This window comes from Xenopus laevis, chromosome 3L (assembly GCF_017654675.1).
Source record: "Xenopus laevis strain J_2021 chromosome 3L, Xenopus_laevis_v10.1, whole genome shotgun sequence".
NCBI lineage: Eukaryota > Metazoa > Chordata > Amphibia > Anura > Pipidae > Xenopus > Xenopus laevis.
The window spans coordinates 11,441,600-11,457,732 of record NC_054375.1 but is presented as its reverse complement, the minus strand read 5'-3'; positions in this window follow the sequence as shown (position 1 = coordinate 11,457,732).

The window sequence follows — 16,133 nt, the reverse complement described above, 5'->3', positions numbered from 1 at the left end:
CCTTGAGCAAATTTAAAGGAGGAACTAAACCCTAAAAGGAATATGTCTAAAATGCCATCTTTTATATAGCGAACTTAATTGCCCCAGCCTAAAGTTCAGCTTTGTTCAATAGCAGCAAATGATCCGGGGACTTCAAACTTGTCACAGGGGTCACCATCTTGGAAAGTGTCTGTGACACTCACATGCTCAGTGGGCTCTGAATTGGCTTGTTGACGAAGCTAAGCTTAGGGGTCCGTCACTAATTATCCAGCAGAAAAATGAGCTTCCCCTGTAATATTAAGCTGATGCTAAGGTGCTTGATTATTAAATTCTGATGCTATTGCACTGTTTCTGTTGCTGCCATGTAGTAATTACCTGTTATTAATTACTAATCACCTTAATTGCTGACATTTCTATTCTATGTGTACTTGTATTATTGTGACGTGCGGTCCTAAGCTCAGTAAGTACAGCGCACAGAGCATTGTAAATTTCTTGAGTAAAAAAAACCAGCCGCTAAAAAGCTTTTGAGGGGAAAAAAGCAAAAAGATGGTAATATATAGTGTAGTATCCCTTAAATAAAAAAAACACCTTTGTGTCACAGGTTTCTTTTAGGAGTTTCAACTTCCTTCGCAGGTGGCAGTTCACCTATATGCCTTCACCACTTTCAATAATTTTCACCTTTCGTGTTTATAAGTTTTAAATACTTACAAACGTTTAAAAAAGTGTTCGCATTAAGGTATTACAGCTCTTCAGTCGAAGTACACTCCACATCAATTCTTACGAAAACAGGCCTTAACATGCGTGTAAAAACGTTTTTAATTTACATAGATACAAGTTAAATTACCTCACATTGCGGTTTCTTAAAAACAAGCGTGTCACTCATCCACAGGTTTTCCCCAGTTCCTTAAAAGATGTTGCGCTGTATAAAAAGATTTTTAAAAATGCCGGCATAAAACAGCGTGTCCTGCTGGGCCCTCCCCCAACCACTCTGGATGACGTCACCACAAGCGACGCGTTTCGTCTCAAAAGACTTTCTCAAGGCTACCAGTTCTTCTCTGCGCAAATGCGCCTTTACTCTGTCCTGCTACCATGGCAACGCTCTCTGCGTTACTTCTGTTTTCGCAAATTCACCCCCCCCCCCCCCCCCCCCCCCTTCCCCCCCCCCCCCCCCCCCCCCCCCCCCCCCCCCCCCCCCCCCCCCCCCCCTTGACGGTTGTTATAGCAACCCGCTTTTTCTGACTTACATTATGGGTGGTCTCCCACTTGAGGATGAGTCCGCTGTTGTTATGCTATATACCATAGTTACCACAATTTTTATTGCAAACATCAATTGTGTTATTACACCATTATTCATAAGGGATTTTACAATATCTCCCACATATATTTTCAGTTTCTCAGTCTCAATTTCACAGTGTACATCCAAATAAACCAAATGTATTTTCAAAATATTGTACTGCATACAATGGACTAGTTTTTTCTTTTTTTTTTTTTTTTTTTTTTTTTTTTTGAGTTTTTTCTTTTATCTGTGTGTTCCCTCTTGATTCAATATGTCATTATACAAAAAGGGCCCTCAAGTTGATATCAATGTTTAAACCCCTTTGGAATATATTGTTCCAATTTATATATCCATTGCTTCTCATTTTGTAATTGTCTTTTTTTTATCAAGGGGTCCCCTGCATTACCCGGCTTTCCCCTACTGAAACTCCACCTCTCATTGATTTTTTACAACTTCTATACCCCAATATGTCAGACCTGGGGTCATTTTATGGTCTTCCTTAAATGTTTGGAGACGCTATTGATTTTCCTACCATTTTTTATATTATTAATATGCTTCTGATCCGATTCTCTTAATTCTCTATTTGTCTGCCCACATATTGTAATCCACATGGACATGTAGGCCAATATATTGGACATTTTTTGTTCTTACAATTTAATGTTTTTTGTTCGATCTCAAAATTTCTGTTTATTTACTGTTTGAAGTGAAGCATTTCGTTCTTTAACCCCATATTTACAGGCCTTACAGAGGAGCAAGAAAGAAACCTATCCAACGCATTCTTTGTTCTCTTTTTTGTTTTATCAGTATTCACAATAAACTGTTCACTAGTTTTTGATGTAAATATTTTGCACGTTTAAATACTATTTGGTTGGTCTGGAATCACGTGGCTAGGTCGGGCATCACATTTAGGATACCACCTAATTGGTTTTTTTTTCTTGTCCTTTTTATAATTTTTTTGACTTCTCACTTGCTAGGGGTTATAAGTATTGAAATATTATTTCCAAATTTTTCTTCTCCTTTTTCTATCTTTTGTATTTGAGAAGATCTGTTCTTTCTATATTTTTTTACCTTCTCTCTAAGATTTGATTAATTTATTTTCTTTATAACCTCTTCTTTGAACCCTTTTACTCACAAAATCCAATTGTATTCATTCTCTCCTTCTTCACTAACAGTTTTTCTTTTATTCTGCACATCTGCGCTATATGGATACTTATTTACCCATTGTGGATGGTGATTGCTATTTGGCATCACGTAATTATTGCATCACACTCTTAAATTAGGTCTTAAAGTGTATTTGTTGGTTTTTCGATATATTTCTTAATCTAGAAAATTTATATTTCAACACTGTAATTTTAAAAAACGTAAATTCCAGATTTATGATCATTCTTGGTTGAGGACTGACATATTCCTTTAGGGTGTTTTCAGTACCCTCCAGACCAGTATGATATTCGGTCAATATTAGCGCGCCATAGGACAGATCCGACAGCTTGCAATTTGGGGGTTATGTTTTTCCTCCCAATATCCTAGAATTAATTTTGCTAGCTTTTTGGTGCGAACCTCGTTCCATGGCGGTGCCGCATGTCGGAGGTAGTATTCTATCCTGAAAACCAGAAAGAATTTGTGTTCTAAATATGAAAACTCTATCCCCTTAAGATAAATTCTTTTTGATGTATCGTATTTGATCATCTTTTCTAAAAAGTGTGCTGTTGCTTTAATTGCCCTGAATGTGTCTTATAGAGGTGTATAAAGATTTCACATCCAGTTAGCCAATATTCATATTTTGGCTTCCCACTCCTTAAATTTTTGAAAAAACCCTTATCACCTCTGTTGAATCTTATTAAAATAGGCTGGAAGAGAAATATACATGTTTTTGCCTTAGCATTTTATCCAATATATTGTGATAGGTTGCTCGTAAAGCGATCCTATACCTGATATAATGGGTCTTCCAGGTGGATTAATAATATCCTTATGGATTTTTGGAAGACAGTAAAACACAGGGGTAACTGGGTAATCGATCTTCAAATATTTCCATTCTGTTTCACTTTAATATTTCATTTTCTCTTGCTTCATTTAGCATAAATGTAATTTTTTTCTAAAATATTTCCGTAGATTGGTGTTGTTAATTCCTTATATGTTTCTATATCTTCTATCAAAAGTTCTACACATTTTTTAAGTATTGTTCTTTGTCCATCACGACATCCACCCCCCTTGTCTCAGCTTTTATTATTAGATTTTCCAATTTTTCCAAATTATCAATCATTGTTTGTTCAAATTGGAAAAATCTCTTGATTCTTGGTGCTGTGCCTAACTTTTTTTGCAGTTGTTCATTTTTGTATTATACTCATTTAATTCCTTTGATCTTTGTTTTATAATTAACTGCATTAATTTTGACAGTACATCCATTCAATATCTCATTCCATTCTGTTATGAATTCTACATTATCCCTCCCAAATGTGGTTTTTTTTAATGCGTAACCCTCTTGGGTAATTTGATTTTCAATATATTTACTAAGGCTGATCTTTTCCCACCATATTCGCATCTCTTTAGCCATAAGGTGTTCTAAAGTCATTAAAATCTTTTCATACATTTCAATATCAATGAAATTACTACTATCATTTAGATCAATACTATCATTTTTAATTATAATGTCCAGATCATGTTTTTTAATTGTCTAAATGCAAACATGCTTAACAGAGTCCCTTGGATTTTGGAGAGTCAAAGTCTTAAAACAGAAAAAGGTATCCAAGTGTCACTGACCCTCCTCTGCCGGTCAATATCCTCCTTCGGGAAAGTCAATAATTTCTGAGTAAAAAAACCAGCGTAAAAGCTTTGAGGGAAAAAAGCAAAAAGATGGTAATATATAGTGTAGTTATTTCCCTTTAATAAAAACACCCTTTGTGTCCAAGTTTCTTAGGAGTTTCACTCCTTCGCAGGTGGGCGTCAGTTCACCCTATAGCCTTCACCACTTTCAATTATTTCACCTTTCGTGTTATAAGTTTATACTTACAAACGTTTAAAATAGTTGTCGCATTAAGGTATTACACTCTCAGTCAAGTACACTCCACATCAATTCTACGAAAACAGGCTTTAACATCGTGTAAAACCGTTTTAATTTACATAGATACAAGTTAAATTACACTCACATTGGGTATTCTTTAAAAACAAGCGTGTCACTCATCCACAGGTTTTCCCCAGTCCTTAAAAGATGTTGCGCTGTATAAAAGATTTTAAAGATGCCGCATAAAACAGCGTGTCCTGCTGGGCCCCTCTGGATGACTCACCACAAGCCGACGCGTTTCGTCTCAAAAGACTTTCCTCAAGGCACAGTTCTTCTCTGCGCAAATGCGCCTTTTACTCGTCCTGCTACCATGCAACCTCTCTGCGTACTTCCTGTTTTCGCAAAATCATGACGGGTTGTATAGCACCCGCTTTTCTACTTACATTAATTTGGTGGTCTCCCTTGAGGATGAGGTCCGCCTGTTGTTTATGCCTATATACCATAGTTACCACAATTTTATGCAAACATCATTGTGTTATTACACCATTATCATAAGGGGATTTACAATATCTCCCACATATATTTTTCAGTTTCTCAGTCTCAATTTCACAGTGTACATCAAATAAACCAAATGTATTTCCAAAATATACTGCATACAATGACTAGTTTTTTCTTTTTTTTTTTTTTTTTTTTTTTTGGAGTTTTATCGGTGTTCCTCTCTTGATTCAATATGTCAGTTTACAAAAAGGCCCTCAAGTTGATATCAATGTTAACCCCTTTGGAATATATGATTCCAATTTATATATCCATCTGCTCTCATTTTTTAATGTCTTTTTATCAAGTCTCCACCTCTCATTGATTTTTTACAACTTCTATACCCCAATATGTCAGACCTGTGGGGTTCATTTTATGGTGTTCCTTAAAATGTTTGGAGACGCTATGATTTTCCTTACCATTTTTTATATTATTAATATGCTCTCTGATCCGTTCTCTTAATTCTCTATTGTCTTGCCCACATATTGTAATCCACATGGACATTGTAGGCAATATATGACATTTTTTGTTCTACAATTAATGTTTGTTCGATCTCAAATTTCTGTTTATTTACTGTTGAAGTGAAGCATTTTCTTCTTTTACCCCATATTTACAGGCCTTACAGAGGAGCAAGGAAAGAAACCTATCCAACTGCATTCTTTTGTTCTCTTTTTTGTTTATCAGTATCACAATAACTGTTCACTAGTTTTTGATGTAAATTATTTGCACGTTTAAATACTATTTTTGGTTGGTCTGGAATCACGTTGGCTAGTTCGGCATCACATTTTAGGATAGCCCCAATGTTTTTTTATAATTTTTTTTGACTTCTCCTGCTAGGGGTTATAAGTAGTTGAAAATATTATTTCCAAATTTCTTCTCCTTTTCTATTTTTTTATTTAGAAGATCTGTTCTTTCTATATTTTTTTTACCTTCTCTCTAGATTTGTTATTATATTTTCTTATAACCTCTTCTCTTTGAACCTTTTACTCCACAAAATCCAATTGTTTATTCATCTCTCCTTCTTCACTACAGTTTTTCTTTATTCTGCACATCTGGCTATATGGAATACTATTTTACCATTGTGGATGGTGATTGCTATTTGGCATCACGTAATTATTGGCATCCACACTCTTGAAATAGGTCTTAAAGTGTATTTGTTGGGTTTTTTCGATATATTTCTAAATCTAGAAAATTTATATTCTCAACACTGTAATTTAACGTAAATTCCAGATTTTAGATCATTCTGGTTGAGGGACTGAAACATATTCCTTTAGGGTGTTTTCAGTACCCCTCCAGACCAGTATGATATCGTCAATATAGCGCCGCCATAGGACAAGATCCGCACCAGCTTGCAATTTGGGGGTTATGTTGTTTTCCTCCCAATATCCTAGATGTAAATTTGCATAGCTTGGTGCGAACCTCGTTCCCATGGCGGTGCCGCAATGTCTGGAGGTAGTATCTATCTGAAACCAGAAGAAGTTGTGTTCTAATATGAACTCTATCCCCTTAAGAATAAATTCTTTTTGAATAGTAGGTATTTGATCATCCTTTTCTAAAAAGTGTGCTGTTGCTTAATGCCCTGAATGTGTCTTATAGAGGTGTATAAAGATTTCACATCCAGTGTAGCCAATATCATATTTGGCTCCCACTTTAAATTTTGAAAAACCTTATCACCTCTGTTGAATCTTTTAAATAGGCTGGAAGAGAAATTACATGTTTTTGTAGCATTTTATCAATATATTGTGATAGGTTGCTCGTAAGCGATCCTATAACCTGATATATGGGTCTTCCAGGTGGATTAATAATATCCTTATGGATTTTTGGAAGACAGTAAACACAGGGGTAACTGGGTAATAGATCTTCAAATATTTCCATTCTGTTTCACTTAATATTTCATTTTCTCTTGCTTCATTTAGCATACAATGTAATTTTTTTCTAAATATTTCCGTAGGATTTGTTGTTAATTCCTTATATGTTTCTATATCTTCTATCAAAGTTCTACACATTTTTTAAGTATTGTTTTGTCCATCACGACAATTCCACCCCCTTGTCTGCAGCTTTTAATTATTAGATTTTCCAATTTTTCAAAATTATCAATCATTGTTTGTTCCAAATTGGAAAATTCTCTTGATTCTTGGTGCTGGCCTAACTTTTTTGCAGTTGTTCAATTTTTGTATTATACTCATTTAATTCCTTTGATCTTTGTTTTATAATTAATGCATTAATTTGACAGTAACATCCATTCAATTCTCATTCCATTCTGTTATGAATTCTACATTATCCCTCCCAAATGTGGGTTCTTTTTTAATGCGTAACCCTCTTGGGGTAATTTGATTTTCAATATATTTACTAAGGCTGATCTTTTCCCACCATATTCGCATCTCTTTAGCCATAAGGTGTTCTAAGTCATTAAAATCTTCATACATTTCAATATCAATGAAATTACTACTATCATTTAGATCAATACTATCATTTTTAAATATAATGTCCAGATCATGTTTTTTAGATTGTCTAAATGCAAACATGCTTACAGAGTCCCTTGGATTTTGGAAGAGTTCAAAGTCTTAAACAGAAAAAGGTATCCAAGTGTCACTGTTCCCCTCCTCTGCCGGTCAATATCCGTTCTCCTTCGGAAAGTCAATAAATTTCTGAGTAAAAAAACCAGCGCTAAAGCTTTGAGGGGAAAAAAGCAAAAAAGATGGTAATATAGTGTAGTATTTTCCTTTAAATAAAAACACATCTTTGTGTCACAGTTTCTTTAGGAGTTTCACTCCTTCGCAGGTGGGGTCAGTTCACCTATATGCCTTCACCACTTTTAATTATTTCCCTTTCGTGTTTATAAGTTTTATACTTACAAACGTTAAATAGTTTGTTCGCATTAAGGTATTACAGCTCTTCAGTCGAAGTACACTCCACATCAATTCTACGAAAACAGGCTTACATCGTGTAAAACCGTTTTTAATTTACATAGATACAAGTTAAAATTACACTCACATTGGGTTTCTTTAAAACAAGCGTGTCACTCTCCACAGGGTTTTCCCACGTCCTTAAAAGATGTTGCGCTGTATAAAAAGATTTTAAAAGATGCCGGCATAAAAAACAGCGTGTCCTGTCTGGGCCCCTCTGGATGACGTCACCACAAGCCGACGCGTTTCGTGCTCAAAAGACTTTCTCAAGGCTACAGTTCCTCTGCGCAAATGCGCCTTTTACTCTGTCCTGCTGACCATGGGCAACGCTCTCTGCGTACTTCCTGTTTTCCCGCAAATCATGACGCGGTTGTTATAGCAACCCGCTTTTTCTACTTACATTATTTGGTGGTTCTCCCACTTGAGGATGAGGTCCGCCTGTTGTTATGCCCTATATAACATAGTTTATACCACAATTTTATGCAAACATCATTGTGTTATTACACCATTATCATAAGGGATTTTACAATATCTCCCACATATATTTTTCAGTTTCTCAGTCTCAATTTTCACAGTGGTACATTAAATATAACCAAATGTATTTCCCAAAATAACTGCATACAATGACTAGTTTTTTCTTTTGTTTTTTTTTTTTTTTTTTTTTTTTTTGAGTTTTCTTTTATCTGTGGTGTTCCTCTCTTTGATTCAATATGTCAGTTTACAAAAAGGCCCTCAAGTTGATATCAATGTTTAACCCTTTGGAAATATATGATTCCTTTATATATCCATCTGCTCTCATTTTGTAATGTCTTTTTTATCAAGTCTCCCACCTCTCCATTGATTTTTTTACAAACTTCTATAACCCAATATGTCAGACCTGTGGGGTTTCATTTTATGGGTGTTCCTTAAAATGTTTGGAGACGCTATGATTTTCCTTACCATTTTTTATATTATTAATATGCTCTCTCTGATCCGTTCTCTTAATTCTCTATTTGTCTTGCCCACATATTGTAATCCACATGGACATTGTAGGCATATTATGACATTTTTTGTTCTACAATTAATGTTTGTTCGATCTCAAATTCTGTTATTTACTGTTGAAGTGAAGCATTTCTTCTTTACCCATATTTACAGGCCTTACAGAGGGAGCAAGGAAAGAAACCTATCCAACTGCATTCTTTTGTTCTCTTTTTTTTGTTTATCAGTATCACAATAAACTGTTCACTTAGTTTTTTGATGTAAATTATTTGCACGTTTAAATACTATTTTTGGTTGGTCTGGAATCACGTGGCTAGTTCGGCATCAACTTTTAGGATACCCCAATGTTTTTTTATAATTTTTTTTGACTTCTCCTGCTAGGGGGTTATAAGTAGTTGAAAATATTATTTCCAAATTTTTCTTCTCTTTTTCTATTTTTTATTTAGAAGATCTGTTTCTTCTATATTTTTTTACCTTCTCTCTAGATTTGTTAATATTTTTCTTTATAACCTCTCTTCTTTGAAACCTTTTACTCCAAAATCCAATTTGTTTATTCATCTCTCTCCCCTTCTTCACTACAGTTTTTCTTTATTCTGCACATCTGGCTATATGGAATACTATTTACCCATTGTGGATGGTGATTGCTATTTGGCATCACGTAATTTTCGGCATCCACACTCTTGAAATAGGTCTTAAAGTGTATTTGTTGGTTTTTTTTCGATATATTTCTAAATCTAGAAAATTTATATCTCAACACTGTAATTTAACGTAAATTTCCAGATTTAGATAGATCATTTGGTTGGGGACTGAACATTATTGCCTTTTTAGGGTGTTTTCAAAGTACCCTTCCAAGACCAGTAATGATTATCGTCAATATAGCGGCGCACAATAGGAAAAGATTCCGCACCGCTTTGCATTTGGGGTTATGTTGTTTTCCTCGCCAAATATCCTAGATGTAAATTTGCATAGCTTGGTGCGAACCTCGTTCCATGGCGTGCCCGCATGTCTGGAGTAGTACTATCCTCGAAACCAGAAGAAGTTGTGTTCCTAATAAAGACTCTGATCCCCTTAAAAGAATAAATTGCTTTTTGAATAGTAGGTATTTGATCATCCTTTTTCTAAAAAGTGTGCTTGTTTGCTGTTAATGCCCGAATGTGGTCTTATAGAGGTGTATAAAGATTTCACATCCAGCTGTAAGCCAATGATCATATTTGGCTCCCACTTTAAATTTTGAAAAAACCCCTTATCACCCTCTGTTGAATCTTTTTAAATGGCTGGAAGAGAAATACATGTTTTTGTGCATTTTATCAAATATATTGTGATAGGTTGCTCGTAAGCGATCCTATAGCCTGTATAATCGGTCTTCCAGGTTGCTTATAAATATCCTTATGGATTTTGGAAGACAGTAAACACAAGGGGTAACTGGGTAATCGATCTTCAAATATTTCCATCTGTTTCACTTAATATTTCATTTTCTCTTGCTTTCATTTACGCATACAATGTATTTTTTTCTAAATATTTCCGTAGGATTTGTTTTAATTCCTTAATGTTTCTATATCTTTATCAAAGTTCTACCATTTTTTAAGTATTGTTCTTTGTCCTATCACGACAATTCCACCCCCCTTGTCTGCCAGCTTTTATTATTAGATTTTCCAATTTTTCCAAATTATCAATCATTGTTTGTTCCAAATTGGAAAAATTCTCTTGATTCTTGGTGCTGGCCCTAACTTTTTTTTTGCCAGTTGTTTCATTTTTGTATTATACTCAATTTAATTCCTTTGATCTTTTTGTTTTATAATTAACTGCATTAATTTGAAAGTACATCCATTCAATATCTCTATTCCATTCTGTATGAATTCTACTTATCCCTCCCAATGTGGGTTCTTTTTTAATGCGTAACCTCTTGGGGTTAAGTTTTGATTTTCATATATTTACTAAGGCTGGATCTTTTTCCCGACCATATTCGCACTCTTTAGCCATAAGGTGTTCTAAGTTCATTAAAATCTTTCAATACATTTCAATATCAAATGAAATTACTACTATCATTTAGATCAATACTATCATTTTTTAAAATATAATGTTCCAGATCAATGGTTTTTTTTAAGATTGTCTAATGCAAACATGCTTACAGAGTCCATTGATTTTTGGAGAAGTTCAAAAGTCTTAAAACAGAAAAAAGGTATCCAAGTGTCACTGTTTCACCCTCCTATGCCCGGGTCAATATCCGTTCTCCTTCGGAAAGTCAATAAATGTTGCTGAGTAAAAAACCAGCGCTAAAAGCTTTGAGGGGAAAAAAGCAAAAAGATGGTATATATAGTGAGTATTCCCTTTAAATAAAACACACCTTTGTGTCACAGGTTTCTTTTAGGAGGTTTCACTCCTTCGAGCAAGGTTGGGGTCAGTTTCACCTATATGCCTTCAACCACTTTCAATTATTTCACCTTTCGTGTTTATAAGTTTTTATACTTACAACGTTTACAAATAGTTGTTCGCATTAAGGTATTACAGCTCCTTCAGTCGAAGTAACACTCCACATAATTCTACGAAAACAGGCTTAACATCGTGTAAACCGTTTTTAATTTACATAGATCAAGTTAAAAATTAAACTACATTGGGTTTCTTTAAAAACAAGCGTGTCACTCATCACAGGTTTTCCCCAGTCCTTAAAAGATGTTGGCGCTGTAAATAAAAAGAATTTTAAAAGATACCGGCATAAACAGCGTGTCTGCTGGGCCCTCTGGATGACCGTCACCACAAGCCGACGCGTTTTTGTCTCAAAAGACTTTCTCAAGGCTACAGTTCTTCTCTTGCGCAAAATGCGCCTTTTTAAACTCTGTCCCTGCTACTGGCAACGCTCTCTGCGTACTTCCTGTTTTCCCAAAATCATCGACGGGTTGTTATAGCAACCCGCTTTTTCTACTTTAATTATTTGGTTGGCCTCCCACTTCGAGGGATGAGGTCCGCCTCTGTTGTTATGCCTATTACCATAGTTAGCCACATTTATGCAAACATCATTGTGTTATTACATACCATTATCATAAGGGATTTTTACAATATCTCTCCACATAATATTTTTCAGTTTCTCAGTCTCAATTTCACAGTGTACATCAATAAACGCAATGTATTTTCCAAATATACTGCATACAATGACTAAGTTTTTTTTTCTTTTTTTTTTTTTTTTTTTTTTTTTTTTTTTTTTTGAGTTTTTCTTTTATCTGTGTGTTTCCTCTCTTGATTCAATATGTCAGTTTACAAAAAGGCCCCTCAAGTTGATATAATGTTTTAACCCTTTGGAATATATGATTCCAATTTATATATGCCACTGCTCATTTTGTAATGTCTTTTTTTATCAATTTCTCCACCTCTCATTTGATTTTTTACAATTGCTTATACCCCAATATGTCAGACTGTGGGGTTTCATTTTGAATGGTGTTTCCTTAAATGTTTGTGAGACGCTAATGATTTTCTTTACCATTTTTTTTTATATTATTAATATGCTCTCTGAAAATAACGTTCTCTAATTTCTCTATTTGTTTGCCCACATATTGTAATCACATGGACATTGTAGGCAATAATATGACATTTTTTGTTCTATCAATTAATGTTTTGTTCGATCTCAAATTTCTTGTTTATTTCTTGTTGAAGTGAAGCATTTCTTCTTTTACCCCAATATTTACAGGCTTACAAGAGGGAGCAAGGAAAGGATAACCTATTCCAACTGCGGATTCTTTTGTTCTCTTTTTTGTTTTATCAGTATCAACATACTGTTCACTAGTTTTTGATGTAAATTTTTGCACGGTTTAAATACTATTTTTAGGGTTTTGGTCCTGGAATCCAACGTTGGCTATTTCGGGGCCATCATAGACAGTGAAGGATTTACGCACCAATGTTTTTTATAATTTTTTTGACTTCATCCTGCCTAGGGGGTAATAAGTAGTTGAAAATATTTTTCCAAATTTTTCTTCTCCTTTTCTATTTTTTTTATTTAGAAGATCTGTTCTTTCCTATATTTTTTTACCTTCTCTCTAGATTTGTTAATTATATTTTCTTATAACCTCTCTCTTGAACTTTTACTCACAATCCAATTGTTTATTCCTCTCTCCTTTTCACTACAGTTTTTTCTTTTATTCTGGCACATCTGGCTAATATGGAATACTATTTTACCCATTGTGGATGGTGATTGCATTTGGCATCACGTAATTATTGGCATCCACATCTTGAAAATAGGTCTTAAAGTGTATTGTTGGTTTTTTCGATATATTTGCTAAATCTAGAAATTTAATATTCTCAAGCAACTGTTAAATTTAAACGTAAATTTCCAGATTTAGATTTCATTCGGTTGAGGGACTGAAACATATCTCCTTTAGGTGTTTTTCAGTACCCTCCAGACCAGTATGATATCGTCAATATGCGCCGCCATAGGATCAAATCCGCACCAGCTTGCCAATTTGGGGGTTATGTTGTTGATCAAAATACCTACTATTCAAAAAGAATTTTAATTCTTAAGGGGATAGAAGTTCATATTAGAACAACAATTCTTCTGGTTTCAGGATAGATACTACGCTCAGACATGCGGCAGACCGCCAATGGGAAAACGAGGTTCGCACCAAAGCTATGCAAATTTACATCTAGGATATTGGGAGGAAAACAACAATAACGCCCAAATTGCAAGCTGGTGCGGATCTTGTCCTATGGCGGCGTATATTTGACGATCTCATACTGTGGTCTGGAGGGGTACTGAAACACCTAAAAGGAATACTGTTAGGTCCTCAACCAGAATGATCTAAATCCTGGAATTTAACGTTAAATTAACAGTGTTGAGAATTATAAATATTCTAGATTTAGAAATATATCGAAAAAACCAACAAAATTAACACTTTAAGACCTTTTCAAGAGTGTGGATGCCAAGTAATTACGTGATGCCAAATAGCAATCACCATCCACAATGGGTAAATAGTATTCCATATAGCCAGATGTGCAGAATAAAGAAAAACTGTAGTGAAGAAGGAGAAATGAATAAACAATTGGATTTTGTGATAAAAGGTTCAGAGAGAGGTTATAAAGAAAATATAATTAACAATCTAGAGAGAAGGTAAAAATATAGAAGAACAGCATCTTCTAAATAAAAAAATAGAAAAGAGGAGAAGAAAATTTGGAAATAATATTTTCACTACTTATACCCCTAGGGAAGAAGTCAAAAAAATTAATAAAAAAACCACTTGGGGTATGCCTAAAATGTGAATGCCGAATAGCCAACGTGATTCAGACCAATCCAAAATACGTATTTAAACGTGCAAATAATTTACATCAAAAAAAAGTGAAGTTATTGGGTGATCCTGGAGTAAAACAAAAAGAGAAAAAAAGAATGCAGTGGATAGGTTTCTTTTCTTGCTCCCCTCTGTAAGGCCCTGTAAATATGGGGTTAAAGAAGAATTGCTTCACTTCAACAGTAAAATAAACAGATAATTTGAAGAATCGGAACAAAAAATTAATTGTAAGAAAACAAAAGAATGTCATATATTGCCTAACAATGTCCATGGTGGAATTACATATGTGGGCAAGACAATAGAGAATTTCAAGAGAACGGATGCAGAGAGCATATTAAAATAATATAAAAATGATGGTTAAAGGAAATCAATAGCGTCTCCAAACATTTTAAAGGAACACGCATAAATGAACCCCACAGGTCTGACATATTGGGGTATAGAAAGTTGTAAAAAAATCAATGGAGAGGTGGAGACTTTGATAAAAAAGACATTAACAAAATGAGAGCAGATGGATATATAAAGTTGGAATTCATATATTCCAAAAAGGGGTAAAACATGAATTACAACTTGAGGGCCTTTTTTGTAAACTCTGACATATTGAATCAAGAGAGGAACACAACAGATAAGAGAAAAACTTCAAACAAAAAAAAGAAAAAAAGAAAAAACTAGATCAATTGTATGCAGTAATATTATTGGAAAATACATTTGGGTTTATTTGATGTAACACCGTGAAATTGAACTAGAGAATGAAAAATATATGTGGACGCACGATACTTGTAAAATCACCTTGAGATGATAATGGTGGCTAATAACACAATGAAATGTATATGCAATAAAATTGTGGTAATACTGGTAATAAGTTTGAGGCGCAATGAAACAACAAGGCCGGCACCGTCCATCCTGGAGCGTGGAGACCCACCAATATTAAATGCTAAGTAGAAAAAGGCGGGTTGCTATAATGAACACCCGTATGATTTGCGAAAACAGGAAGTACGCAGAGAGCGTTGCCATGGTAAGCGAGGACCAGAAAGATAAACAAGGCGCTTTGCGCAGAGAAGAACTGTAGCCTTGAGAAAGTCTTTGAGACAAACGCGTCGGCTTTGTTGGTGACTGTCATGCACAGAAGGGGCCCAGCAGGAACGCTGTTTTATGCCGGCATCTTTTAAAATTTTTTATACAGCGAACATCTTTAAGGACTCGGGGAAAACCTGTGGATGTCGAGATGACGCACGCATTGTTTTAAAGAATCCCATGTGAGGTGTAATTTTACACGTTGGTATTATGTAAATTAAAAACGTTTTACACGATGTTAAGCCTGTTTTCGGTAAATTGAATGTGGGTGTACTTCGACTGAAGAGCTGTGATCGCTTAATGCGAACAATCCTATTGTTAAAATCGTTTTGTAAGTATACAAACTTAATAAACACAGAAACGGTGATAGATAATGTGAGAAGTGTGAGAGGCATATAGGGTGAACTGACCCCTACCTGCGAAGGAGTGAAACTCCTTAAAAAACCTGTGACACAAAGGGTGTTTTTATTTAAAGGGAAATACTACACTATATATTACCGAATATTTTTGTTTTTTCCCTCAAAGCTTTTAGCGCTGGTTTTTTTACTCAGGAAATTTATTGACTTTCCGGAAGGAGAAGGATATATTGACCGGCACAGGAGGGTGAGACGTGAACTTGGATACCTTTTTCTGTTTTAAGACTTTGAACTTTCTTCCAAATCAAGGGACTCTGTAAAGCATGTTTGCATTTAACAGTCTAAAAAACATGAAGTCTGGACATTATTATTTAAAAATGATAGTATTGACTTCTAAATGATAGTAGTAATTTCATTGTATTTGAAATGGTTATATGGCACACGATTTTCAGAATGACTTAGACACACCGGGATTATTGCTAAAGGAGAATGCGAATATGGTGGGGTAAAGATTAATCAGACTCGCGATTGTAGTAGAGAATATATGTTTATTTACTATATTACCCCAAGAGGGTTATCGCAAAAAAGACCCACATGGGTATGGATATAATCTGGACAATAACAGAATGGAATGAGATGTATATGGTATTTGTAGCTTTTTATTGCAGTTAAATTTATAAAAACAAAGATCAAAGGAATTAATGAGTAAGTAATACAAAAATTGAACAACTGCAAAAAAGTTCAGGGCCAGACGCAAGAATCAAGAGA